Source organism: Anser brachyrhynchus (assembly GCF_964034855.1).
Source record: "Anser brachyrhynchus genome assembly, chromosome: 10".
Classification (NCBI taxonomy): domain Eukaryota; kingdom Metazoa; phylum Chordata; class Aves; order Anseriformes; family Anatidae; genus Anser; species Anser brachyrhynchus.
Window position 1 is genome coordinate 15,633,532 of NC_137705.1, and position 27,870 is coordinate 15,661,401.

At 53.6% G+C, this 27,870-nt stretch overlaps 1 long non-coding RNA gene across 3 annotated transcripts in view; it reads left to right on the forward strand.

Moving 5' to 3' along the window:
- The window catches only part of LOC308200387, a 620,245-nt gene extending 593,695 nt beyond the window's left edge, over nt 1–26,550 (forward strand). Inside the window, exon 4 of one of the 3 annotated variants that reach the window (XR_013955586.1) lies at nt 24,399–26,550. This is a non-coding gene — a long non-coding RNA (uncharacterized lncRNA). Of the gene's footprint in view, nt 1–19,586 lie in introns of all 3 variants that reach the window. The other 2 variants (XR_013955589.1, XR_013955590.1) reach the window with 2 other exon arrangements.
- The last annotated feature ends 1,320 nt before the right edge of the window (nt 26,551–27,870 follow it).

Genomic DNA, 27,870 nt, shown 5'->3' on the forward strand with positions numbered 1-27,870 from the left:
AGAGTGTGCACTGGCACCACTGGGAATGCAGTACAGTGAGTCCAGAGAGTGCACTGGCACCACTGGGGATGCAGTGCAGTGAGTCCAGAGAGTGCACTGGCACCACTGGGGATGCACTGCAGTGAGTCCAGAGAGTTCACTGGCACCACTGGAGATGTACTTCAGTGAGTGCAGAGACTGCACTTGCACCACTGGGGATGCAGTGCAGTGAGTCCAGTGAGTGTACTGGCACCACTGGGGATGCACTGCAGTGAGTCCAGAGAGTGCATTGGCACCACTTGGGATGCACTGCAGTGAGTCCAGAGAGTGCACTGGCACCACTGGGGATGCAGTGCAGTGAGTCCAGAGAGTGCACTGGCACCACTGGGGATGCAGTGCAGTGAGTCCAGAGAGTGCACTGGCACCAATGGGGATGCACTTCAGTGAGTCCAGAGAGTGCACTGGCACCACTGGGGATGCAGTGCAGTGAGTCCAGAGAGTGCACTGGCACCATTGGAGATGCAGTGCAGTGAGTCCAGAGAGTGCACTAGCACCACTGGGGATGCAGTGCAGTGAGTCCAGAGAGTGCACTGGCACCAATGGGGATGCACTGCAGTGAGTCCAGAGAGTTCACTGGCACCACTGGGGATGCACTTCAGTGAGTGCAGAGACTGCACTGGCACCACTGGGGATGCAGTGCAGTGAGTCCAGTGAGTGTACTGGCACCACTGGGGATGCAATGCAGTGAGTCCAGAGAGTGCATTGGCACCACTTGGGATGCACTGCAGTGAGTCCAGAGAGTGCACTTGCACCACTGGGGATGCAGTGCAGTGAGTCCAGAGAGTGCACTGGCACCACTGGGGATGCGGTGCAGTGAGTCCAGAGAGTGCACTGGCACCAATGGGGATGCACAGCAGTGAGTCCACAGAGTGCACTGGCACCACTGGGGATGCAGTACAGTGAGTCCAGAGAGTTCACTGGCACCACTGGGGATGCACTGCAGTGAGTCCAGAGAGTGCTCTTGCACCACTGGCGATGCAGTGCAGTGAGTCCAGAGAGTGCACTAGCACCACTGGGGATGCAGTGCAGTCAGCCCAGTGAGTGTACTGGCACCTCTGGGGATGCACTGCAGTGAGTCCAGAGAGTGCACTGGCACCACTGAGAATGCACTTCAGTGAGTCCAGAGAGTGCACTGGCACCACTGGGGATGCAGTGCAGTGAGTCCAGAGAGTGCACTGGCACCACTGGGGATGCACTTCAGTGAGTCCAGAGAGTGCACTGGCTCCACTGGGAATGCACTGCAGTGAGTCCACAGAGTGCACTGGCACCACTGGGGATGCAGTGCAGTGAGTCCAGAGAGTGCACTGGCAACACTGGGGATGCACTGCAGTGAGTCCAGAGAGTGCACTGGCACCACTGGGGATGCAGTGCAGTGAGTCCAGAGAGTGCACTGGCACCACTGATGATGCAGTACAGTGAGTCCAGTGAGTGTACAGGCACCACTGGGGATGTAGTGCAGTGAGTCCAGAGAGTGCACTGGCACCATTGGAGATGCAGTGCAGTGAGTCCAGAGAGTGCACTGGCACCACTGGAGATGCAGTGCAGTGAGTCCAGAGAGTGCACTGGCACCACTGGGGATGCACTGCAGTGAGTCCAGAGAGTTCACTGGCACCACTGGGTAATGCACTTCAGTGAGTGCTTAGACTGCACTGGCACCACTGGGGATGCAGTGCAGTGAGTCCAGTGAGTGTACTGGCACCACTGGGGATGCACTGCAGTGAGTCCAGAGAGTGCATTGGCACCACTTGGGATGCACTGCAGTGAGTCCAGAGAGTGCACTTGCACCACTGGGGATGCAGTGCAGTGAGTCCAGAGAGTGCACTGGCACCACTGGGGATGCGGTGCAGTGAGTCCAGAGAGTGCACTGGCACCAATGGGGATGCACAGCAGTGAGTCCACAGAGTGCACTGGCACCACTGGGGATGCAGTACAGTGAGTCCAGAGAGTGCACTGGCACCACTGGGGATGCACTGCAGTGAGTCCAGAGAGTGCTCTTGCACCACTGGCGATGCAGTGCAGTGAGTCCAGAGAGTGCACTAGCACCACTGGGGATGCAGTGCAGTCAGTCCAGTGAGTGTACTGGCACCACTGGGGATGCACTGCAGTGAGTCCAGAGAGTGCACTGGCACCACTGAGAATGCACTTCAGTGAGTCCAGAGAGTGCACTGGCACCACTGGGGATGCAGTGCAGTGAGTCCAGAGAGTGCACTGGCACCACTGGGGATGCAGTGCAGTGAGTCCAGAGAGTGCTCTGGCACCACTGGGGATGCAGTGCAGTGAGTCCACAGAGTGCACTAGCACCACTGGGGATGCAGTGCAGTGAGTCCAGAGAGTGCACTGGCAACACTGGGGATGCACTGCAGTGAGTCCAGAGAGTGCACTGGCACCACTGGGGATGCAGTGCAGTGAGTCCAGAGTGTGCACTGGCACCACTGGGAATGTAGTGCAGTGAGTCCAGAGATCGCACTGGCACCACTAGGGATGCAGTGCAGTGAGTCCAGAGAGTGCACTGGCACCACTGGGGATGCACTGCAGTGAGTCCAGAGAGTGCACTGGCACCACTGGGGATGCACTGCAGTGAGTCCAGAGAGTGCACTGGCACCACTGGGGATGCAGTGCAGTGAGTCCAGAGAGTGCACTGGCACCAGAGGGAATGCACTGCAGTGAGTCCAGAGAGTGCACTGGCACCACTGGGGATGCAGTGCAGTGAGTGCAGGGAGTGCACTGGCACCACTGGGGATGCAGTGCAGTGAGTCCAGAGAGTGCAGTGGCACCACTGGGGATGCAGTGCAGTGAGTCCAGAGAGTGCACAGGCAGCACTGGGATGCAGTGCAGTGAGTCCAGAGAGTGCTCTGGCACCACTGGGGATGCAGTGCAGTGAGTCCAGAGAGTGCACTGGCACCACTGGGGATGCACTGCAGTGAGTCCAGAGAGTTCACTGGCACCACTGGAGATGCCCTTCAGTGAGTGCAGAGACTGCACTGGCACCACTGGGGATGCAGTGCAGTGAGTCCAGTGAGTGTACTGGCACCACTGGGGATGCACTGCAGTGAGTCCAGAGAGTGCATTGGCACCACTTGGGATGCACTGCAGTGAGTCCAGAGAGTGCACTGGCACCACTGGGGATGCACTGCAGTGAGTCCAATGAGTGCACTGCCACCACTGGGGATGCACTGCAGTGAGTCCAGAGAGTGCACTGGCACCACTGATGATGCAGTACAGTGAGTCCAGTGAGTGCACTGGCACCACTGGGGATGTAGTGCAGTGAGTCCAGAGAGTGCACTGGCACCATTGGAGATGCAGTGCAGTGAGTCCAGAGAGTGCACTGGCACCAGAGGGAATGCGCTGCAGTGAGTCCAGAGAGTGCACTGGCACCACTGGGGATGCACTGCAGTGAGTCCAGAGAGTTCACTGGCACCACTGGGGATGCACTTCAGTGAGTGCAGAGACTGCACTGGCACCACTGGGGATGCAGTGCAGTGAGTCCAGTGAGTGTACTGGCACCACTGGGGATGCACTGCAGTGAGTCCAGAGAGTGCATTGGCACCACTTGGGATGCACTGCAGTGAGTCCAGAGAGTGCACTTGCACCACTGGGGATGCAGTGCAGTGAGTCCAGAGAGTGCACTGGCACCACTGGGGATGCGGTGCAGTGAGTCCAGAGAGTGCACTGGCACCAATGGGGATGCACAGCAGTGAGTCCACAGAGTGCACTGGCACCACTGGGGATGCAGTACAGTGAGTCCAGAGAGTGCACTGGCACCACTGGGGATGCACTGCAGTGAGTCCAGAGAGTGCTCTTGCACCATTGGCGATGCAGTGCAGTGAGTCCAGAGAGTGCACTAGCACCACTGGGGATGCAGTGCAGTGAGTCCAGAGAGTGCACTGGCAACACTGGGGATGCACTGCAGTGAGTCCAGAGAGTGCACTGGCACCACTGGGGATGCAGTGCAGTGAGTCCAGAGTGTGCACTGGCACCACTGGGAATGTAGTGCAGTGAGTCCAGAGATCGCACTGGCACCACTGGGGATGCAGTGCAGTGAGTCCAGAGAGTGCACTGCCACCACTGGGGATGCACTGCAGTGAGTCCAGAGAGTGCACTGGCACCACTGGGGATGCACTGCAGTGAGTCCAGAGAGTGCACTGGCACCACTGGGGATGCAGTGCAGTGAGTCCAGAGAGTGCACTGGCACCAGATGGAATGCACTGCAGTGAGTCCAGTGAGTGCACTGGCACCACTGGGGATGCAGTGCAGTGAGTGCAGGGAGTGCACTGGCACCACTGGGGATGCAGTGCAGTGAGTCCAGAGAGTGCAGTGGCACCACTGGGGATGCAGTGCAGTGAGTCCAGAGAGTGCACTGGAACCACTGGGGATGCACTGCAGTGAGTCCAGAGAGTGCATTGGCACCACTGGGGATGCAGTGCAGTGAGTCCAGAGAGTGCACTCGCACCACTGGGGATGCAGTGCAGTGAGTCCAGAGAGTGCACTGGCACCACTGGTGATGCACTGCAGTTACTCCAGAGAGTGCACTGGCACCACTGGGGATGCGGTGCGGTGAGTCCAGAGAGTGCACTGGCACCACTGGTGATGCACTGCAGTGAGTCCAGAGAGTGCAATGGCACCACTGAGAATGCCCTTCAGTGAGTCCAGAGAGTGCACTGGCACCACTGGGGATGCACTGCAGTGAGTCCACAGAGTGCACTAGCACCACTGGGGATGCAGTGCAGTGAGTCCAGAGAGTGTACTGGCACCGCTGGGGATGCAATGCAGTGAATCCAGAGAGTGCACTTGCACCACTGAGAATGCACTTCAGTGAGTCCAGAGAGCGCACTGGCACCACTGGGGATGCAGTGCAGTGAGTCCAGAGAGTGCACTGGCACCACTGAGAATGCACTTCAGTGAGTCCAAAGAGTGCACTGGCACCACTGGGGATGCACTGCAGTGAGTCCAGAGAGTGCACTAGCACCACTGGGAATGTAGTGCAGTGAATCCAGTGAGTGCACTGGCACCAGTGGGGATGCACTGCAGTGAGTCCAGAGAGTGCACTGGCACCACTGGGGATGCACTGCAGTGAGCCCAGAGAGTGCACTGGCACCACTGGAGATGCAGTACAGTGAGTCCAGTGAATGCACTGGCAACACTGGGGATACAGTGCAGTGAGTCCAGAGAGTGCACTGGCACCACTGGTGATGCAGTATAGTGAGTCCAGTGAGTGCACTGGCACCACTGGGGATGCAGTGCAGTGAGTCCAGAGAGTGCACTGCCACCACTGGTGATGCACTGCAGTGAGTCCAGAGAGTGCACTGGCACCACTGATGATGCAGTACAGTGAGTCCAGTGAGTGCACTGGCACCACTGGGGATGTAGTGCAGTGACTCGAGAGAGTGCACTGGCACCACTGGGGATGCAGTGCAGTGACTCCAGAGAGTGCACTGGCACCACTTGGGATGCAGTGCAGTGAGTCCAGAGAGTGCACTAGCACCACTGGGGATGCAGTGCAGTGAGTCCAGAGAGTGCATTGGCACCACTGGGGATGCAGTGCAGTGAGTCCAGAGAGTGCACTGGCACCACTGGGGATGCACTGCAGTGAGTCCACAGAGTGCACTGGTACCACTGGGGATGCAGTGCAGTGAGTCCAGAGAGTGCACTGGCACCACTGGGGATGCACTGCAGTGAGTCCAGAGAGTGCACTGGCACCACTGGGGATGCAGTGCAGTGAGTCCAGAGAGTGCACTGGCACCACTGGGGATGCACTGCAGTGAGTCCAGAGAGTGCACTGGCACCACTGGGGATGCACTGCAGTGAGTCCACAGAGTGCACTGGCACCACTGAGAATGCACTTCAGTGAGTCCAGAGAGTGCACTGGTACCACTGGGGATGCACTGCAGTGAGTCCAGAGAGTGCACTAGCACCACTGGGGATGCAGTGCAGTGAATCCAGTGAGTGCACTGGCACCACTGGGGATGCAGTGCAGTGAGTCAAGAGAGTGCATTGGCACCACTGGGGATGCAGTGCAGTGAGTCCAGAGAGTGCACTGGCACCACTGGGGATGCACTGCAGTGAGTCCAGAGAGTGCACTGGCACACCTGGGGATGCAGTGCAGTGAGTCCAGAGAGTGCACTGGCACCACTGGGGATGCACTGCAGTGAGTCCAGAGAGTGCACTGGCACCACTGGGGATTCAGTGCAGTGAGTCCAGAGAGTGCACTGGCAGCACTGGGGATGCAGTGCAGTGAGTCCAGAGAGTGCACTGGCACCACTGGGGATGCACTGCAGTGAGTCCAGAGAGCGCACTGGCACCACTGGGGATGCACTGCAGTGAGTCCACAGAGTGCACTGGCACCACTGAGAATGCACTTCAGTGAGTCCAGAGAGTGCACTGGTACCACTGGGGATGCACTGCAGTGAGTCCAGAGAGTGCACTAGCACCACTGGGGATGCAGTTCAGTGAATCCAGTGAGTGCACTGGCACCACTGGGGATGCAGTGCAGTGAGTCAAGAGAGTGCACTGGCACCACTGGGGATGCACTGCAGTGAGCCCAGAGAGTGCACTGGCACCACTGGGGATGCGGTGCCGGGAGTCCAGAGAGTGCACTGGCACCACTGGGGATGCACTGCAGTGAGTCCAGAGAGTGCACTGGCACCACTGGATATGCACTGCAGTGAGTCCAGAGAGTGCTCTGGCACCACTGGGGATGCACTGCAGTGAGTCCAGAGAGTGCACTGGCACCACTGGGGATGCAGTGCAGTGAGTCCAGAGAGGGCACTGGCACCACTGGTGATGCACTGCAGTTACTCCAGAGAGTGCACTGGCACCACTGGTGATGCGGTGCGGTGAGTCCAGAGAGTGCACTGGCACCACTGGGGATGCAGTGCAGTCAGTCCAGTGAGTGTACTGGCACCACTGGGGATGCACTGCAGTGAGTCCAGACAGTGCACTGGCACCACTGAGAATGCCCTTCAGTGAGTCCAGAGAGTGCACTGGCACCACTGGGGATGCACTGCAGTGAGTCCACAGAGTGCACTAGCACCACTGGGGATGCAGTGCAGTGACTCCAGAGAGTGCACTGGCACCACTGGGGATGCACTTCAGTGAGTCCAGAGAGTGCACTGGCACCACTGGGGATGCAGTGCAGTGAGTCCAGAGAGTGCATTGGCACCACTGGGGATGCACTGCAGTGAGTCCAGAGAGTGCACTGGCACCACTGGGGATGCACTGCAGTGAGTCCACAGAGTGCACTGGTACCACTGGGGATGCAGTGCAGTGAGTCCAGAGAGTGCACTGGCACCACTGGGGATGCACTGCAGTGAGTCCAGAGAGTGCACTGGCACCACTGGGGATGCACTGCAGTGAGTCCAGAGAGTGCACTGGCACCACTGGGGATGCAGTGCAGTGAGTCCAGAGAGTGCACTGGCACCACTGGGGATGCAGTGCAGTGAGTCCAGAGAGTGCACTGGCACCACTGGGGATGCACTGCAGTGAGTCCAGAGAGCGCACTGGCACCACTGGGGATGCACTGCAGTGAGTCCACAGAGTGCACTGGCACCACTGAGAATGCACTTCAGTGAGTCCAGAGAGTGCACTGGTACCACTGGGGATGCACTGCAGTGAGTCCAGAGAGTGCACTAGCACCACTGGGGATGCAGTGCAGTGAATCCAGTGAGTGCAGTGGCACCACTGGGGATGCAGTGCAGTGAGTCCAGAGAGTGCACTGGCACCACTGGGGATGCACTGCAGTGAGTCCAGAGAGTGCACTGGCACCACTGGGGATGCACTGCAGTGAGTCCAGAGAGTGTACTGGCACCACTGGGGATGCACTGCAGTGAGTCCAGAGAGTGCACTGGCACCACTGAGAATGCACTTCAGTGAGTCCAGAGAGCGCACTGGCAATACTGGGGATGCAGTGCAGTGAGTCCAGAGAGTGCACTGGCACCACTGGGGATGCACTTCAGTGAGTCCAAAGAGTGCACTGGCACCACTGGGGATGAACTGCAGTGAGTCCAGAGAGTGCACTAGCACCACTGGGAATGTAGTGCAGTGAATCCAGTGAGTGCACTGGCACCAGTGGGGATGCACTGCAGTGAGTCCAGAGAGTGCACTGGCACCACTGGGGATGCACTGCAGTGAGCCCAGAGAGTGCACTGGCACCACTGGAGATGCAGTACAGTGAGTCCAGTGAATGCACTGGCAACACTGGGGATGCAGTGCAGTGAGTCCAGAGAGTGCACTGGCACCACTGGTGATGCAGTATAGTGAGTCCAGAGAGTGCACTGGCACCACTGGGGATGCAGTGCAGTGAGTCCAGAGAGTGCACTGGCACCACTGATGATGCAGTACAGTGAGTCCAGTGAGTGCACTGGCACCACTGGGGATGTAGTGCAGTGACTCGAGAGAGTGCACTGGCACCACTGGGGATGCAGTGCAGTGAGTCCAGAGAGTGCACTGGCACCACTTGGGATGCAGTGCAGTGAGTCCAGAGAGTGCACTGGCACCACTGGGGATGCAGTGCAGTGAGTGCAGAGAGTGCAATGGTACCAATGGGGATGCACTTCAGTGAGTCCAGAGAGTGCACTGGCACCACTGGGGATGCAGTGCAGTGAGTCCAGAGAGTGCACTGGCACCACTGGGGATGCACTGCAGTGAGTCCAGAGAGTGCACTGGCACCACTGGGGATTCAGTGCAGTGAGTCCAGAGAGTGCACTGGCACCACTGGGGATGCACTGCAGTGAGTCCAGAGAGTGCACTGGCACCACTGGTGATGCACTGCAGTTACTCCAGAGAGTGCACTGGCACCACTGGGGATGCGGTGCGGTGAGTCCAGAGAGTGCACTGGCACCACTGGTGATGCACTGCAGTGAGTCCAGAGAGTGCACTGGCACCACTGAGAATGCCCTTCAGTGAGTCCAGAGAGTGCACTGTCACCACTGGAGATGCACTGCAGTGAGCCCAGAGAGTGCACTGGCACCACTGGAGATGCAGTACAGTGAGTCCAGTGAATGCACTGGCAACAATGGGGCTTCAGTGCAGTGAGTCCACAGAGTGCACTAGCACCACTGGGGATGCAGTGCAGTGAGTCCAGAGAGTGCACTGGCACCACTGAGAATGCACTTCAGTGAGTCCAAAGAGTGCACTGGCACCACTGGGGATGCACTGCAGTGAGTCCAGAGAGTGCACTAGCACCACTGGGAATGTAGTGCAGTGAATCCAGTGAGTGCACTGGCACCAGTGGGGATGAACTGCAGTGAGTCCAGAGAGTGCACTGGCACCACTGGGGATGCACTGCAGTGAGCCCAGAGAGTGCACTGGCACCACTGGAGATGCAGTACAGTGAGTCCAGTGAATGCACTGGCAACACTGGGGCTTCAGTGCAGTGAGTCCAGAGAGTGCACTGGCACCACTGGTGATGCAGTATAGTGAGTCCAGTGAGTGCACTGGCACCACTGGGGATGCAGTGCAGTGAGTCCAGAGAGTGCACTGCCACCACTGGGGATGCACTGCAGTGCGTCCAGAGAGTGCACTGGCACCACTGGGGATGCAGTGCAGTGACTCCAGAGAGTGCACTGGCACCACTTGGGATGCAGTGCAGTGAGTCCAGAGAGTGCACTGGCACCACTGGGGATGCAGTGCAGTGAGTCCAGAGAGAGCATTGTCACCACTGGGAATGCAGTGCAGTGAGTCCAGAGAGTGCACTGGCACCACTGGGGATGCACTGCAGTGAGTCCACAGAGTGCACTGGTACCACTGGGGATGCACTGCAGTGAGTCCAGAGAGTGCACTGGCACCACTGGGGATTCAGTGCAGTGAGTCCAGAGAGTGCACTGGCACCACTGGGGCTGCAGTGCAGTGAGTCCAGAGAGTGCACTGGCACCACTGGTGATGCACTGCAGTTACTCCAGAGAGTGCACTGGCACCACTGGGGATGCGGTGCGGTGAGTCCAGAGAGTGCACTGGCACCACTGGTGATGCACTGCAGTGAGTCCAGAGAGTGCACTGGCACCACTGAGAATGCCCTTCAGTGAGTCCAGAGAGTGCACTGTCACCACTGGAGATGCACTGCAGTGAGCCCAGAGAGTGCACTGGCACCACTGGAGATGCAGTACAGTGAGTCCAGTGAATGCACTGGCAACACTGGGGCTTCAGTGCAGTGAGTCCACAGAGTGCACTAGCACCACTGGGGATGCAGTGCAGTGAGTCCAGAGAGTGCACTGGCACCACTGAGAATGCACTTCAGTGAGTCCAAAGAGTGCACTGGCACCACTGGGGATGCACTGCAGTGAGTCCAGAGAGTGCACTAGCACCACTGGGAATGTAGTGCAGTGAATCCAGTGAGTGCACTGGCACCAGTGGGGATGAACTGCAGTGAGTCCAGAGAGTGCACTGGCACCACTGGGGATGCACTGCAGTGAGCCCAGAGAGTGCACTGGCACCACTGGAGATGCAGTACAGTGAGTCCAGTGAATGCACTGGCAACACTGGGGCTTCAGTGCAGTGAGTCCAGAGAGTGCACTGGCACCACTGGTGATGCAGTATAGTGAGTCCAGTGAGTGCACTGGCACCACTGGGGATGCAGTGCAGTGAGTCCAGAGAGTGCACTGCCACCACTGGGGATGCACTGCAGTGCGTCCAGAGAGTGCACTGGCACCACTGGGGATGCAGTGCAGTGACTCCAGAGAGTGCACTGGCACCACTTGGGATGCAGTGCAGTGAGTCCAGAGAGTGCACTGGCACCACTGGGGATGCAGTGCAGTGAGTCCAGAGAGAGCATTGGCACCACTGGGGATGCAGTGCAGTGAGTCCAGAGAGTGCACTGGCACCACTGGGGATGCACTGCAGTGAGTCCACAGAGTGCACTGGTACCACTGGGGATGCAGTGCAGTGAGTCCAGAGAGTGCACTGGCACCACTGGGGATGCACTGCAGTGAGTCCAGAGAGTGCACTGGCACCACTGGGGATGCAGTGCAGTGAGTCCAGAGAGTGCACTGGCACCACTGGGGATGCAGTGCAGTGAGTCCAGAGCGTGCACTGGCAGCACTGGGGATGCAGTGCAGTGAGTCCAGAGAGTGCACTGGCACCACTGGGGATGCACTGCAGTGAGTCCAGAGAGCGCACTGGCACCACTGGGGATGCACTGCAGTGAGTCCACAGGGTGCACTGGCACCACTGAGAATGCACTTCAGTGAGTCCAGAGAGTGCACTGGTACCACTGGGGATGCACTGCAGTGAGTCCAGAGAGTGCACTAGCACCACTGGGGATGCAGTGCAGTGAATCCAGTGAGTGCACTGGCACCACTGGGGATGCAGTGCAGTGAGTCCAGAGAGTGCACTGGCACCACTGGGGATGCAGTGCAGTGAGTCCAGAGAGTGCACTGGCAGGACTGGGGATGCAGTGCAGTGAGTCCAGAGAGTGCACTGGCACCACTGGGGATGCAGTGCAGTGAGTCCAGAGAGTGCACTGGCACCACTGGGGATGCAGTGCAGTGAGTCCAGAGAGTGCACTGACACCACTGGGGATGCGGTGCAGTGAGTCCAGAGAGTGCTCTGGCACCACTGGGGATGCAGTGCAGTGAGTCCAGAGACTGCACTGGCACCACTGGGGATGCAGTGCAGTGAGTCCAGTGAATGCACTGGCACCACTGGGGATGCAGTGCAGAGAGTGCACTGGCACCACCTGTGATGCAGTACAGTGTGTCCAGTGAGTTCACTGGCACCACTGGGGATGCAGTGCTGTGAATCCGGAGAGCGCACTGGCACCACTGGGGATGCAGTGCAGTCAGTCCAGTGAGTGCACTGGCACCACTGGGGATGCAGTGCAGTGAGTGCAGAGAGTGCAATGGCACCAATGGGGATGTAGTGCTGTGACTCCAGAGAGCGCAGTGGCACCACTGGGGATGCAGTGCATTGTGTCCAGAGAGTGCACTGGCACCACTGGGGATGCACTGCAGTGAGTCCAGGGAGTACACTGGCACCACTGGGGATGCAGTGCAGTGAGTCCAGAGAGTGCACTGGCACCACTGGGGATGCAGTGCAGTGAGTCCAGAGAGTGCACTGGCACCACTGGGGATGCACTGCAGTGAGTCCAGAGAGTGCACTGGCACCACTGGGGATGCACTGCAGTGAGTCCAGAGAGTGCACTGGCACCACTGGGGATGCAGTGCAGTGAGTCCAGAGAGTGCACTGGCACCAATGGGGATGCACTGCAGTGAGTCCAGAGAGTGCACTGGCACCAGAGGGAATGCACTGCAGTGAGTGCAGAGAGTGCACTGGCACCACTGGGGATGCAGTGCAGTGAGTCCAGAGAGTGCAGTGACACCACTGGGGATGCAGTGCAGTGAGTCCAGAGAGTGCACTGGCACCACTGGGGATGCACTGCAGTGAGTCCAGAGAGTGCACTGGCACCACTGGGGATGCAGTGCAGTGAGTCCAGAGTGTGCACTGGCACCACTGGGGATGCAGTGCAGTGAGTCCAGTGAGTGTACTGGCACCACTGGGGATGCACTGCAGTGAGTCCAGAGAGTGCACTGGCACCACTGAGAATGCACTTCAGGGAGTCCAGAGAGTGCACTGGCACCAGTGGGGATGCAGTGCAGTGAGTCCAGAGAGTGCACTGGCACCACTGAGAATGCACTTCAGTCAGTCCAAAGAGTGCACTGGCACCACTGGGGATGCACTGCAGTGAGTCCAGAGAGTGCACTGGCACCAGTGGGGATGCAGTACAGTGAGTCCAGAGAGTGCACTGGCACCACTGGGGATGTAGTGCAGTGACTCGAGAGAGTGCACTGGCACCACTGGGGATGCAGTGCAGTGAGTCCAGAGAGTGCACTGGCACCACTTGGGATGCAGTGCAGTGAGTGCAGAGAGTGCACTGGCACCACTGGGGATGCAGTGCAGTGAGTCCAGAGAGTGCATTGGCACCACTGGGGATGCAGTGCAGTGAGTCCAGAGAGTGCACTGGAACCACTGGGGATGCACTGCAGTGAGTCCAGAGAGTGCACTGGCACCACTGATGATGCAGTACAGTGAGTCCAGTGAGTGCACTGGCACCACTGGGGATGTAGTGCAGTGACTCGAGAGAGTGCACTGGCACCACTGGGGATGCAGTGCAGAGAGTCAAGAGAGTACACTGGCACCACTTGGGATGCAGTGCAGTGAGTCCAGAGAGTGCACTGGCACCACTGGGGATGCAGTGCAGTGAGTCCAGAGAGTGCATTGGCACCACTGGGGATGCGGTGCAGTGAGTCCAGAGAGTGCACTGGCACCACTGGGGATGCACTGCAGTGAGTCCACAGAGTGCTCTGGTACCACTGGGGATGCAGTGCAGTGAGTCCAGAGAGTGCACTGGCACCACTGGGGATGCACTGCAGTGAGTCCAGAGAGTGCACTGGCACCACTGGGGATGCAGTGCAGTGAGTCCAGAGAGTGCACTGGCACCACTGGGGATGCACTGCAGTGAGTCCAGAGAGTGCACTGGCACCACTGGGGATGCAGTGCAGTGAGTCCAGAGAGTGCACTGGCAGCACTGGGGATGCAGTGCAGTGATTCCAGAGAGTGCACTGGCACCACTGGTTATGCACTGCAGTGAGTCCAGAGAGCGCACTGGCACCACTGGGGATGCACTGCAGTGAGTCCACAGAGTGCACTGGCACCACTGAGAATGCACTTCAGTGAGTCCAGAGAGTGCACTGGCACCACTGGGGATGCACTGCAGTGAGTCCAGAGAGTGCACTAGCACCACTGGGGATGCAGTGCAGTGACTCCAGAGAGTGCACTGGCACCACTGGTGGTGCAGTGCAGTGATTCCAGAGAGTACACTGGCAGCACTGGGGATGCAGTGCAGTGAGTCCAGAGAGTGCACTGGCAGCAGTGGGGATGCAGTGCAGTGAGTCCAGAGAGTGCACTGGCACCACTGGGGATGCAGTGCAGTGAGTCCAGAGACTTCACTGGCACCACTGGGAATGCAGTGTAGTGAGTGCAGAGAGTGCACTGGCACCACTGGGGATGCAGTGCAGTGAGTCCAGAGAGTGCACTGGCACCACTGGGGATGCAGTGCAGTGAGTCCAGAGAGTGCACTGGCACCACTGGGGATGCACTGCAGTGAGTCCAGAGAGTGCACTGGCACCACTGGTGATGCAGTACAGTGAGTCCAGAGAGTGCACTGGCACCACTGGGGATGCAGTGCAGTGAGTCCAGAGAGTGCACTGGCACCACTGGGGATGCACTACAGTGAGTCCAGAGATTGCACTGGCACCACTGGGGATGCAGTGCAGTGAGTCCAGAGAGTGCACTGGCAGCACTGGGGATGCAGTGCAGTGAGTCCAGAGAGTGCACTGGCACCACTGGGGATGCACTTCAGTGAGTCCAGAGAGTGCACTGACACCACTGGGGATGCGGTGCAGTGAGTCCAGAGAGTGCACTGGCACCACTGGGGATGCAGTGCAGTTAGTCCAGAGAGTGCTCTGGCACCACTGGGGATGCAGTGCAGTGAGTCCAGAGACTGCACTGGCACCACTGGGGATGCAGTGCAGTGAGTCCAGAGAGTGCACTGGCACCACTGGGGATGCAGTGCAGTGAGTCCAGAGAGTGCACTGGCACCACTGGTGATGCAGTACAGTGTGTCCAGTGAGTGCACTGGCACCACTGGGGATGCAGTGCTGTGACTCCGGAGACTGCACTGGCACCACTGGGGATGCAGTGCAGTGAGTCCAGAGAGTGCACTGGCACCACTGGGGATGCAGTGCAGAGAGAGCACTGGCACCACCTTTGATGCAGTACAGTGTGTCCAGTGAGTGCACTGGCACCACTGGGGATGCAGTGTTGTGACTCCGGAGAGCGCACTGGCACCACTGGGGATGCAGTGCAGTCAGTCCAGTGAGTGCACTGGCACCACTGGGGATGCAGTGCAGTGAGTGCAGAGAGTGCAATGGCACCAATGGGGATGCAGTGCTGTGACTCCAGAGAGCGCAGTGGCACCACTGGGGATGCAGTGCAGTGAGTCCAGAGAGTGCACTGGCTCCACTGGTGATGCACTTCAGTTTGTCCAGAGAGTGCACTGGCACCACTGGGGATGCAGTGCTTTGAGTCCAGAGAGTGCACTGGCACCACTGGGGATGCACTGCAGTGAGTCCAGGGAGTACACTGGCACCACTGGGGATGCAGTGCAGTGAGTCCAGAGAGTGCACTGGCACCACTGGGGATGCAGTGCAGTGAGTCCATAGAGTGCACTGGCACCACTGGGGATGCAGTGCAGTGAGTCCAGAGAGTGCACTGGCACCACTGGGGATGCACTACAGTGAGTGCTCAGAGTGCACTGGCACCACTGGGGATGCACTGCAGTGAGTCCAGAGATTGCACTGGCACCACTGGGGATGCAGTGCAGTGAGTGCAGAGAGTGCACTGGCACCACTGGGAATGCACTTCAGTGAGTTCAGAGAGTGCACTTGCACCACTGTGGATGGGTTTCAAGCCAACTGCATTAACCGCTCATGCTTCTTTCTTATGAGACGTTAGTAAACCAATTACATAGCCTTGTCAAGACTAAATCACAGGTAAAAATCCTGTACATCTCATGTGGCCAACCACTCCCAACTAGGATTCCAAGAACCAGGAGGTTCGGTGAAAATAGGGCTAGTGCTATTAGAGGGGTGATTATTAGGGTAAGCCCTAAGCTGTCTTTAATGGAGAAGTATGGGTGGAATGGGATTTTGTCGCAGTCTGATACGATTCCTAGTGGGTTATTTGAGCCTGATTCGTGTAGGAAGGTTAGGTGGACTAGGGTGATTCCTGCAATTAGGAAGGGCAGTAGGAAGTGGATGACGAAGAATCGGGTTAAGGTTGGATTGTCTACTGAGAATCCTCCTCAGGCTCATTCTACTAGAGTTTGCCCAATGTACGGGATGGCTGAGAATAGGTTGGTGATTACGGTGGCCCCTCAGAATGACATTTGTCCTCATGGTAGGACATACCCTACGAAGGCAGTTGCTATTAGGGTGAGTAGGAGGATTACTCCTGTGTTTCAGGTTTCTTTGTATAGGTAGGAGCCGTAGTAGAGGCCTCGTCCGATGTGTAAGTAGATGCAGATAAAGAAGAGCGAAGCACCGTTGGCGTGGAGGTTGCGGATGAGCCATCCGTACTGGACGTCTCGGCATGTGTGAGCTACTGAGGAGAAGGCGAGTGAAGTGTCTGCGGTGTAGTGTATGGCTAGTAGCAGGCCTGTTAGGATTTGTGTGGCTAAGCAGATGGCTAGAAGGGAGCCGAAGTTTCATCAGGCAGAGATGTTGGAGGGGGCTGGTAGGTCGATTAGGGAGTTGTTGATTATTTTTAGTAGGGGATGGGATTTGCGGATGTTAGGGGCCATTAGTGAGTCTGTGTGTTATTAGGATTATTACCAGGATGGAGAGGGCGAAGGATCCTAGGTAGGCCTTAATTAGCCCTGTGTGTATTGAGGTTGCGGCTTTGCTTGCGGCTACTTGTAGTTCAGCAAGGCCCTCTGGCCCTATTTTTTTGAGTCAGGAGAGGTCGATCAAGTGTAGGGCAATGTTTTGTCCCTTTTCTAGTAGGTTTTTGGAGAAGAATCGGTGTACTAGGGGGTTGAAGTACCCTAATGCAGAGGAGAAGTTTATGAGGGGGTTTGGTTTGGGGTGAGTGAGGGTGTGTGTTATGTTCGATAGTTCTAGGGCTAGGATGATTCCTAGGATTGTTATGAGGATGGCAGCGGTTTTGGTGATAAGGGGTATGGTTATTGGGGGGGTTTTGGTTGGTGTGATGAAAGAGGTAATGATTATTCCTGCTGTAATGCTGCCTAGGGCGAGTCGGGTTAGGGGGGCGGTGATTAGTGGGTTGTTTTCGTTTATTGATACTATTGGGGGGATTCGGGTTTGTCCAGCTTGGACTAGGATGGTTATGCGGATGCTGTAGGTTGCGGTGAATGCTGTGGCTATAAGGGTTAGGAGTAGGGCTCAAGTATTTAGGTATGATGTGTTTAAGCTTTCGATGATGAGGTCTTTTGAGTAGAATCCGGCTAGGAATGGGGTTCCTATCAGCGCCAGGTTTCCGATGGTTAGGCAGGAAGTAGTGACTGGGAGTATTTTCTGTAGGCCTCCTATCTTTCGGATATCTTGTTCTCCGTTTAGGTTGTGGATGATAGACCCTGAGCATAGGAATAGTATGGCTTTAAAGAAGGCATGGGTTGAGATGTGTAGGAAGGCTAGTTGTGGGAGGTTTAGTCCGATAGTGACTATTATTAGTCCTAGTTGGCTGGATGTTGAGAAAGCAATGATTTTTTTGATGTCATTTTGGGTTAGGGCGCATGTGGCAGCGAATAGGGTTGATAGAGCACCTAGGCATAGGCAGGCAGTTAGGGCTGTCTGGTTGGTGGCTAGCAGGGGGTGCATGCGGATGAGCAGGAAGATTCCGGCTACTACTATGGTACTGGAGTGCAGTAGGGCTGATACTGGGGTGGGGCCTTCTATTGCTGCGGGCAGTCATGGGTGGAGTCCAAATTGGGCGGATTTTCCTGCGGCTGCGAGGATTAATCCTATGAGGGGGAGGATTGGGGTTTGGTGGGGGTGTACGGCTTGTTGGATCTCTCAGGTGTTGAATGTTGAAGCTAGTCATGCTATGCTCAGGATCAGTCCGATGTCTCCGATTCGGTTGTAGATTACGGCTTGTAGGGCGGCGGTGTTGGCATCTGCTCGGCCTTGTCATCAGCCGATGAGAAGGAAGGACATGATTCGTACTCCTTCCCAGCCTACGAATAGGAGGAATATGTTGTTTGCGGTTGTTAGGAGGAGTATGGCGACTAGGAATGTCAGTAGGTAGGTGAAAAATTTTGTTACGTATGGCTCTGAGGCCATGTATCATATGGCGAATTGTAGGATTGATCATGTTACAAATAGGGCGATTGGAAGAAATGTTATTGAGTATTGGTCTATTTTTAGGCTCAGGGGGATTTTAAAGTTTATAATGAATTTTCACTCCCAGTGGCAGGTGACAGATTCTACTCCCGAGTAGATGAATGCGGTTGTAGGGGCTAGGCTAATTAGGAATGCGGTTTTAACAGCGCGGGTGGTGGCTTGTGGGGTGTTTTTAAAGTTTTTAAATAGAAATGGCAGGATGATTGGGGTTAGGAGGATTGTCAGCGTGAGTAGTGTGAGGGAGTTGATTAGTAGTGTGGGGTTCACTACTTTTACTTGGATTTGCACCAAGATGGGTGGTTCCTAAGACCAGTGGATTGCTGTTATCCTTTAAAAGTAAGGGGGCTGAGGTTTTAGGCTCAGATGTAAGAGTTAGCAGCTCTTGTTGGTTAAACCCTCCCCTCGGCAGGTAAGAAGGTTTGAACTTCTATTCTTAGAATCACAGTCTAATGTTTGGTTTAAACTATACTTGCATGAGGGGATTCCGGAGATCAGTTCGGGTTTGAGGATTAGGAGGAATATTGGGATAATGTGGAGCGTTATGAGCAGGTGTTCTCGCGTGGTTGAGTTTTGCATAGATGTGATGTGGGAGGGGATTGAGCCTCGTTGGGTCATTAGTAGTATGAATAAGGTGTAGGAGGCGGTTAGTAGGGTTGCGATTCCTGTTAGGATGATCGTGAAGGCAGATCAGTTGAATAAGGTGATTATAATGGTTAGCTCTGCTATGAGGTTTGTTGTTGGGGGTAAGGCTATGTTTGTTAGATTGGCCAGCAATCATCAGGTAGCTATGAGTGGTAGGAGAGGTTGTAGGCCTCGTGTGAGTAGTAGAATTCGGCTGTGCGTACGTTCATAGTTTGTGTTGGCTAGGCAGAATAGTATGGAGGAAGTTAGTCCATGGGAAATTATTAGGATCATTGCCCCTGAGAATGATCAGTGGGTTTGGATTATTCCTGCGGCGATAACTAGGCCTATGTGGCTAACGGATGAATAAGCGATTAGTGATTTTAGGTCTGTCTGTCGTAGGCAGATTGAGCTAGTCATTAGGGCGCCTCATAGGGCCAGGGTTAGGAAGGGGTAGTGCAGGAGGTTGGACAGTGGGCCCATAAATAGAGTGACTCGTATAATTCCGTATCCTCCTAGCTTTAGTAGTAGGGCGGCGAGGAGTATTGAGCCTGCGATGGGTGCTTCTACGTGGGCTTTTGGCAGTCAGAGGTGTAGGCCGTATAGTGGGGCTTTTACTATGAATGCTATGAGCAGTGCTAGACCTGATAGTATTCCTGTCCATGAGGTGGATAGGGTTGGGTGGGTTAGTTGTAGGGTTGGCAGGTGCAGGGTGCCAATTTTCACGTATAGGTGTATGATTGTGATTAGCAGGGGTAGAGAGCTTACTGGCGTGTAGAATAGCAGGTAGATGCCAGCGCTTAGGCGTTCTGGTTGGTTCCCCCATCGGGTGATTAAGATTAGGGTGGGAATGAGGGTTGCTTCAAATGAGATGTAAAATAGTGCTAGTTCTGTGGTGGAAAAGGCTAGTAGGATGAATGGCTGGACTGCGACTAAGGTTGAGATAAAGATTCGTTTGCGTTGTAGGGGTTCTTGTTGCAGGTGGTTTTGGCTTGCTATGATTATGAGTGGGAGTAGTCAGCAGGATAGTACTAGGAGGGGGGATGAGATTTGGTCAATTCCTGTTCAGTTGGATAAAAATTTGTAGGGGTAGTAGGTTGGGATTAATCACTGTAGGCTTAGGGCAGCGATTAGGAGGCTGTATAAGGTGGTGTTAGTCCATAGAAATTTTGGTGGAGACAGCAGGGCTGTTGGAAGAAGTATGATTGTGGGTAGGATGATTTTTAGCATTGCAGGAGGTTTAGGTTGTGTAGATGGTCGGAGCCATGTGTGCGGGTGGAGGCTACTAGGATGGCCAGGCCTGTGCCCGCCTCACACGCTGAGAAGGTTAGCATGAGAATTGGTACCATGGTGAATGAGGAGACTTGGTTTTCGATGGATCATATTGATAGGCCTACGAATATCGATAATATTATGCTTTCAAGGCATAGTAGGGCGGATACTAGGTGGGTTCGGTGGAAGGCTAGTCCTAGTCCGCTGAAAATGAAGGCTGAGTAGAAGCTTAAATGTAGGGGCGACATAAGAAAGTTACAGGGTTGGCTGTAATCTGCTGGGTCGAAACCAGCTATCTTTTTGGTTAGACTAACTTTCTGTTATTCTGCTCATTCTAGGCCCCCTTGAATTCACTCGTAGGCCAGTCCGAGTGTTAGGAGAAGGAGGATCGCTACAGTTCAGGTGAGGGTCATTAGGGGGGATTGGAGTTGGACGGCTCATGGCAGGGGGAGTAGGAGGGCGATTTCTAGGTCAAATAGGACGAACAGGATGGCTACTGAGGAAGAATCGGACTGAGAATGGTAATCGAGCAGATCCAAGTGGGTCGAATCCACATTCGTACGGTGAGAGTTTCTCTGAGTCGGGGTTTATTTGGGCGAGTCAGAAGTTTAATGCGGTTAGGGCGGCGCTTAGGATTGATGATAGGGCGAATATGAACATGAGTGCGTTCATTGCTCTCCTCTGGGTTTATACCAGATTCTAGAGATTGGAAGTCAATTGTAATTAATATACTAGAAGAGCAAGATCCTCATCAGTAGATGGTTATGTAGAGGAATAGTCAGATGACGTCTACGAAGTGTCAGTATCAGGCTGCTGCCTCGAATCCGAAGTGGTGGTCTGATGTAAAGTGGAACTTGATCAGTCGGAAGAGGCAGACGGTCAGGAAGGAGGATCCGATGATTACGTGGAGTCCGTGGAATCCAGTGGCAACGAAGAAGGTAGATCCGTAGACGCTATCGGCGATTGAGAATGGGGCTTCGTGGTATTCTATTGCTTGTAGGGCTGTGAAGTAGAATCCCAGGAGGATCGTTAGGGTTAGGGCGTGGATGGCGTGTTTTCGGTTTCCTTCTGTGATGCTGTGATGGGCTCACGTTACGGTAACGCCTGAGGCTAGTAGGATGGCTGTGTTTAGTAGGGGGACTTCTATCGGGTTGAGTGGTTTAATTCCTGTTGGGGGTCATTGGCCTCCTAGTTCTGGGGTTGGGGCCAGGCTCGAGTGGAAGAACGCTCAGAAGAACCCTAAGAAGAAGAATGCTTCGGATGTGATGAAAAGGATTATGCCGTATCGTAGGCCTTTTTGGACTGTGGGAGTGTGATGGCCTTGGAAGGTGCTTTCTCGTACAATGTCTCGTCATCATTGGAGTATTACTAGGAGTATTGAGATGAGGCCTAGGGTTAGTAGTATGGATGAGTTGTAGTGGAATCACATGATTAATCCTGAGGTTGTGAGTAGGGCGGCGGCTGCCCCGAAGATTGGTCAAGGGCTTGGGTCAACTATGTGGTATGAGTGTGCTTGGTGTGCCATTAGATGTTTTCTTGTAAGTATAGGCTTAGAAGGAGCACGAAGACGTAGGCCTGGATTATGGCTACTGCTACTTCTAGGATGGTTAGGAGTAGTAGGATGATTATTGTTAGGATGGATACTGCAGGAAGGGTGGGTATTAATGCAATGGAGGCTGTAGAGATGAGTTGGATGAGTAAGTGTCCTGCTGTAAGGTTGGCTGTAAGGCGGACTCCGAGGGCTAGGGGGCGGATTAGTAGGCTGGTTGTTTCGATCAGGATTAGTGCGGGGATTAGGGGTGTAGGGGTACCTTCGGGTAATAGGTGGGCTAAAGAGGCTGATGGTTGGTTTCGTAGGCCTGTTAGTAGTGTGGCGAGCCATAGTGGGAAGGCTAGGGCTATGTTCATAGATAGTTGGGTGGTTGGGGTGAATGTATATGGAAGGAGGCCTAGAAGGTTGATTGTAAGAAGTATGATTATTAGGGATGTAAATATTATGGCTCATTTGTGGCCATTTTTGTTGAGTGGGACTATTAGTTGTTTTGTGATTAGGTGAAGGAGTCATGTTTGGATAGTAGAAAGGCGGTTGTTGATTCATCGGTTGTTTGGGGACGGGAATAGTAGGGCTGGGAAGAGTAGGGATAGTAGGATTAAGGGGATGCCGAATAGATTGGGGCTGGAAAATTGGTCAAAGAAGCTTAGGTTCATGGTCAGGATCATGGTGTGGGTTTGGTAGTGAGGGAGGTCTTATTTGATGGGGGGTTGGTTGTGGTGAAGGCTAGTAGTTTTGGTTGGATGAGGAGTGCTAGGGTTAATCAGGTTATAATTATGATTGAAAATCATGGTGCGGGGTTAAGCTGTGGCATATCATTAAGGAGGGGGAAGTCCCTCTTTGGCTAGCTTAAAAGGCTAGTGCTGTTGCATAGCTTCTTAATGATTAGGATGATGATAGAAGGGACGATCAGGCCTCGAAATGTGGGAGTGGGGTTGATTCTACTACAATGGGTATGTAGCTGTGATTAGCCCCGCAAATTTCTGAGCATTGTCCATAAAAAATCCCAGGCCGGGTGGTAATGAATGAAGTTTGGTTTAGTCGGCCTGGGATTGCGTCTGTTTTAACTCCGAGCGTTGGGACTGCTCAGGAGTGGAGTACGTCTCCTGCAGTAATGATCACGCGGATGGGGGATTCTATTGGGATAACTACGCGGTGGTCAACTTCTAGCAGTCGGAAGTGGCCGTTGGGTAAGTCTGGGGTGGGCACTATGTAGGAGTCGAATGATAGGTCTTTGAAGTCTGTGTATTCGTAGCTTCAGTATCATTGGTGGCCGATGGCTTTTAGGGTGAGGTCTGGTTCGTCGATTTCGTCCATTATGTAGAGGATTTGTAGGGATGGGAGGGCGAGGAGTACCAGGACGATAGCAGGTAGGATTGTCCAGATCAGCTCTACTTCTTGGGCGTCTACAGCATTGGACGAGAGTTTTTCTGTTAGTATGTGGGCTAAAAGGTAGAGAACTAGGCTGCAGATAGCTAGGGCAACGATTAGGGCGTGGTCGTGGAATTCAACGAGTTCTTCTATGATGGGTGATGAGGCGTCTTGGAATCCTAGTTGGGAGTGGTTGGCCACATGAGATGTACAGGATTTTTACCTGTGATTTAGTCTTGACAAGGCTATGTAATTGGTTTACTAACGTCTCATAAGAAAGAAGCATGAGCGGTTAATGCAGTTGGCTTGAAACCAGCATGTGAGGGTTCGATTCCTTCCTTTCTTGTACTTGCACGAAGGCCGGTTCCTCGAAAGTATGGTATGGGGGAGGGCAGCCGTGGATTCATTCAACGTTTGTGGTAGTTAGTTCTGGTTGTAGGACTTTTCGTTTGGCCGAAAAGGCTTCTCAGATGATGAATATTAGTATGATTACGGCTACTATTGAGATTAGGGAGCCGATGGAGGAAATGATGTTTCATAGTGTGTAGGCGTCGGGATAGTCCGAGTATCGTCGGGGTATTCCTGCTAGGCCTAGGAAGTGCTGGGGGAAGAACGTTAGGTTTACTCCTGTAAATATTACCCCGAAGTGGGCTTTTGCTCATGTTTGGTGTAGGGTAAACCCAGTGAGTAGTGGGAATCAGTGAGTAAATCCTGCTAGAATGGCAAAGACGGCGCCTATGGATAGGACGTAGTGGAAGTGGGCAACTACGTAGTACGTGTCGTGCAGGGCGATGTCTAGGGAAGAGTTTGCAAGAACGATTCCTGTTAATCCTCCGATGGTAAATAGGAAGATAAATCCTAGAGCTCATAGTATTGGGGGGGTCTCATTTGATTGTTCCTCCGTGCAGGGTGGCTAGTCAGCTAAATACTTTGATTCCGGTAGGGATGGCAATGATTATAGTGGCTGATGTAAAGTAGGCTCGGGTATCAACGTCTATTCCTACTGTAAACATGTGGTGAGCTCAGACGATGAATCCTAGGAAGCCGATGGATAGTATGGCTCAGACTATTCCCATGTAGCCGAAGGGCTCCTTTTTGCCTGAGTAGTACGTGACTACGTGTGAGATGATTCCAAACCCCGGTAGGATCAGAATATAGACTTCTGGGTGTCCGAAGAATCAGAATAGGTGTTGGTACAGGATTGGGTCTCCTCCTCCAGCGGGGTCGAAGAATGTGGTGTTTAGGTTTCGATCAGTTAGTAATATTGTAATACCGGCGGCGAGTACGGGGAGTGATAGAAGGAGTAGGATGGCGGTAATTAGTACGGATCAGACAAATAGTGGGGTTTGGTATTGTGAGAGTGCGGGGGGTTTTATGTTGATGGCTGTGGTGATAAAGTTGATGGCCCCAAGGATGGAGGAGATACCGGCTAAGTGGAGTGAGAAGATAGCCAGGTCTACTGAAGCTCCGGCGTGGGCAAGGTTACCTGCTAGGGGAGGGTAGACAGTTCAGCCTGTGCCGGCGCCAGCTTCTACAGTGGATGAGGCTAGTAGGAGGAGGAATGATGGGGGGAGGAGTCAAAAGCTTATGTTGTTTATTCGCGGGAATGCTATGTCAGGGGCACCGATTATGAGGGGGACTAATCAGTTGCCGAATCCTCCGATCATGATGGGTATGACTATAAAGAAGATTATTACAAAGGCGTGAGCGGTAACGATTACATTGTAAATTTGGTCGTCGCCTAGGAGAGTTCCTGGTTGTCCTAGTTCTGCGCGGATTAATAGGCTGAGTGCGGTGCCGACTATTCCTGCTCATGCCCCGAAGATGAGGTACAGGGTGCCAATATCCTTATGGTTAGTGGAAAATAGTCATCGGTTGATGAAGGTGACGGGTAAGATGGCTGAGTGTTGAAGCGTTAGGCTGTAGTCCTTTTTACAGAGGTTTAATTCCTCTTCTTATCGGCTCTGTAGTGAAATTCATGTTGAGTTGCAAGCTCATCGATGCGCACTAGGGTGCGTCAGGGTCTTTGTAGGCAGAAGCCAATTGGTTTAGGCATTTAGCTGTTAACTAGAGTTTTGTGGGATCGAAGCCCATCTGTCTAGGGAGGCTTTAGCTTAATTAAAGCGTCTGACTTGCATTCAGAAGATACAGGTTAATATTCTGTAAGTCTTAATGTGCAGAAACTAAGAGGGTTTAACTCTTATTTAAGGCTTTGAAGGCCTTCGGTTTGGGGTGTTATCCTAAGTTTCTAGACAATGGCATGTATTATTGGGGACAGGGGAAGTAAGAGGATTGATAGTGAGGCAAGGACCGCAGTAGGTGTGCTTGGGGCTTTGCTAGTGTATCATTGTTTTATGTGGTTAGAGGAGTTGGGGGGAAGGGTAATTGTTGAGTGGTATGCGAGGCGTAGGTAGAAGAAGAGGCTGAGCAGTGATAGCATGGCAATTGCCATGGCTGCTGGTGTTATTTCCTGTTTAGTTAGTTCTTGGATGATAAGTCACTTTGGTATAAAGCCTGTTAATGGGGGGAGGCCTGCTAGGGATAAAAGTACTAGTATTAGGGTGGCGTTTAGCACTGGGGTTTTTGTTCATGAGGTTGTGATCATGGATAGGTTAAGGGCTTTGATTTTGTTAAGGGCTAGGAATACGGCTGATGTTATGATTGTGTATAGGTAGAAGGTAAGTAAGGCCAATTTGGGGCTGTAAACTAGGATGATGGCGATTCAGCCTAAGTGGGAGATGGACGAGAAGGCTAGGATTTTGCGTGTTTGTGTTTGGTTCAGTCCTATTCAGCCTCCTAGTGCTGTTGAGGCTAGGGCCATGGCGGTGAGTAGAGCTGGGTCGAGGGATTTGGATGTTAGTAGGAGCAGGGTTAGTGGGGGGAATTTTATGAGGGTCGAGAGTAGCAGGGCTGTTATTAGTGGCGATCCTTGTAGTACTTCTGGGAATCAGAAGTGAAATGGCACTAGGCCCAGTTTAATAGCGATTGCTGCTGTCAGTAGTAGACAGGAGGTTGGGTGGTTTATTTGTGTGATGTCTCATTGGCCGGTGACTCAGGCATTGGTTATGCTAGAGAATAGGACCAGGGCGGAAGCAGCTGCTTGGGTTAGGAAGTATTTCGTTGCGGCTTCTACTGCTCGTGGGTGGTGGGATTTGGCAATTAGGGGAATGATGGCTAGTGTGTTGATCTCCAGTCCTGTCCAGGCCAGAACTCAGTGGTTGCTGGAAATTGTGATTGTGGTGCCCAAGATGAGGCTGAAGGTTATGATTGGGGTCGCGTAAGGGTTCATTAGTAGAGGAGGGGGTTAAACCATCATTTTCGGGGTATGGGCCCGATAGCTTGATTAGCTGACTCTACTAGAAAATAATATAAGGGAAGTATGGAGAATTTTGATTTCTCTTGTGTGGGTTCAATTCCTACTTTTCTAAGGTCAACAGGAAATGAGAGGGCTGTTATACCTCTATGTTCACTTTATCATAGTGACCCTTTGTAGTTCAGGCACATTTCCTTATGTAAGGAGGTAGGCCTGCATAGCAGATAGGTATGCTGATGTGTCAGAGGCACAGAGCTAGTGTGAGGGGTAGGAAGTTTTTTCATAGTAGGTGCATTAGTTGGTCATATCGGAATCGTGGGTATGAAGCTCGGACCCATAAGAAACCAGAAGATAGTAGGAGGACTTTTGTGGCTAGGATGACGGGGAATAGTTCTGTGGGTGGCCCTAGGGCGCTTGGGTTTAGGAATATGATGGCTGTAAGTGTATTTATTAGCATAATGTTCGCATATTCAGCTAGGAAGAATAAGGCGAAGGGTCCTGCGGCGTATTCAACGTTAAACCCTGAGACTAGCTCAGATTCACCCTCTGTGAGGTCAAAAGGAGCTCGGTTTGTCTCTGCTAGGGTGGATACGTATCATATTATTGCTAGGGGTCATGAGGAGAAAATGAAGTATAGAGGCTCCTGTGCGACGGCAAAGGAGCTGAGTGTGTAGCTTCCGCTTAGTATGATTATTGATAGCAGGATTATGGCCAGTGTCACTTCGTATGAAATGGTCTGTGCTACTGCCCGTAGGGCTCCGATTAGTGCGTATTTTGAGTTCGAGGCTCAGCCTGATCATAGGACTGAGTAGACGGCTAGGCTTGACATGGCTATTAGGAAGAGAACTCCGAGGTTTAGATCTGCTAGGGGAAATGGGAGTGGTAGTGGTGCTCAAGTGGTGAGGGCTAGGACAAGGGCTAGTATTGGTATCAGAATGAATAGAAGTGGGGAAGAGGTAGAGGGTCGGATGGGCTCTTTGGTAAATAGTTTCAGTCCGTCCGCAAATGGTTGAAGTAGGCCAAAAGGCCCGACAACGTTAGGGCCTTTGCGGGATTGTATGTAGCTTAGGATTTTCCGTTCTACTAGGGTTAGGAAGGCTATGGCAATCAGGATTGGGATGATGTATAGGAGGGATATAATGAGGCAGCTTAGTGTTGTTATTTGAATCATGGGTGAAGCTAGGGAGAGGATTTGAACCTCTGGGGAAAGGGCTTAAGCCTTCTGCACTTGCCGGGCTCTGCCACTCTAGCTGGTCCTTTTCTAGGATTGAAAGTGGTGGGGGAAGGCCCTCTTCACGGTTTAGTTGGTTTCACTGCTTAGAGGGGGGGGGCGTGCTTGTGGTATTGGCCCCACTTTCCCGGTCCTTTCGTACTGGGGAGAGTGTGTCATAGATAGAAACCGACCTGGATTGCTCCGGTCTGAACTCAGATCACGTAGGACTGTTAATCATTGAACAAACGAACCCTTAATAGCGGCTGCACCATTAGGATGTCCTGATCCAACATCGAGGTCGTAAACCCCCCTGTCGATATGGGCTCTTGAGGGGGATTGCGCTGTTATCCCTGGGGTAGCTTGGTCCATTAATCAATTATATTGGGTCTGGTCACTGTTAGCACTTTGAGGGGTAGCTCTAGGTAAAGAGGTATGGTCTTGTTTTTGGAGGATTTGTTCTCCTCCAAGGTCGCCCCAACCGAAAAATATCGACCAGGCTCTGCGATGGTAGTGGCCCCAGTGGGGTTGATTGAGGATTCGCGGTGGTCGTTGATTTTTAAGTTCCACAGGGTCTTCTCGT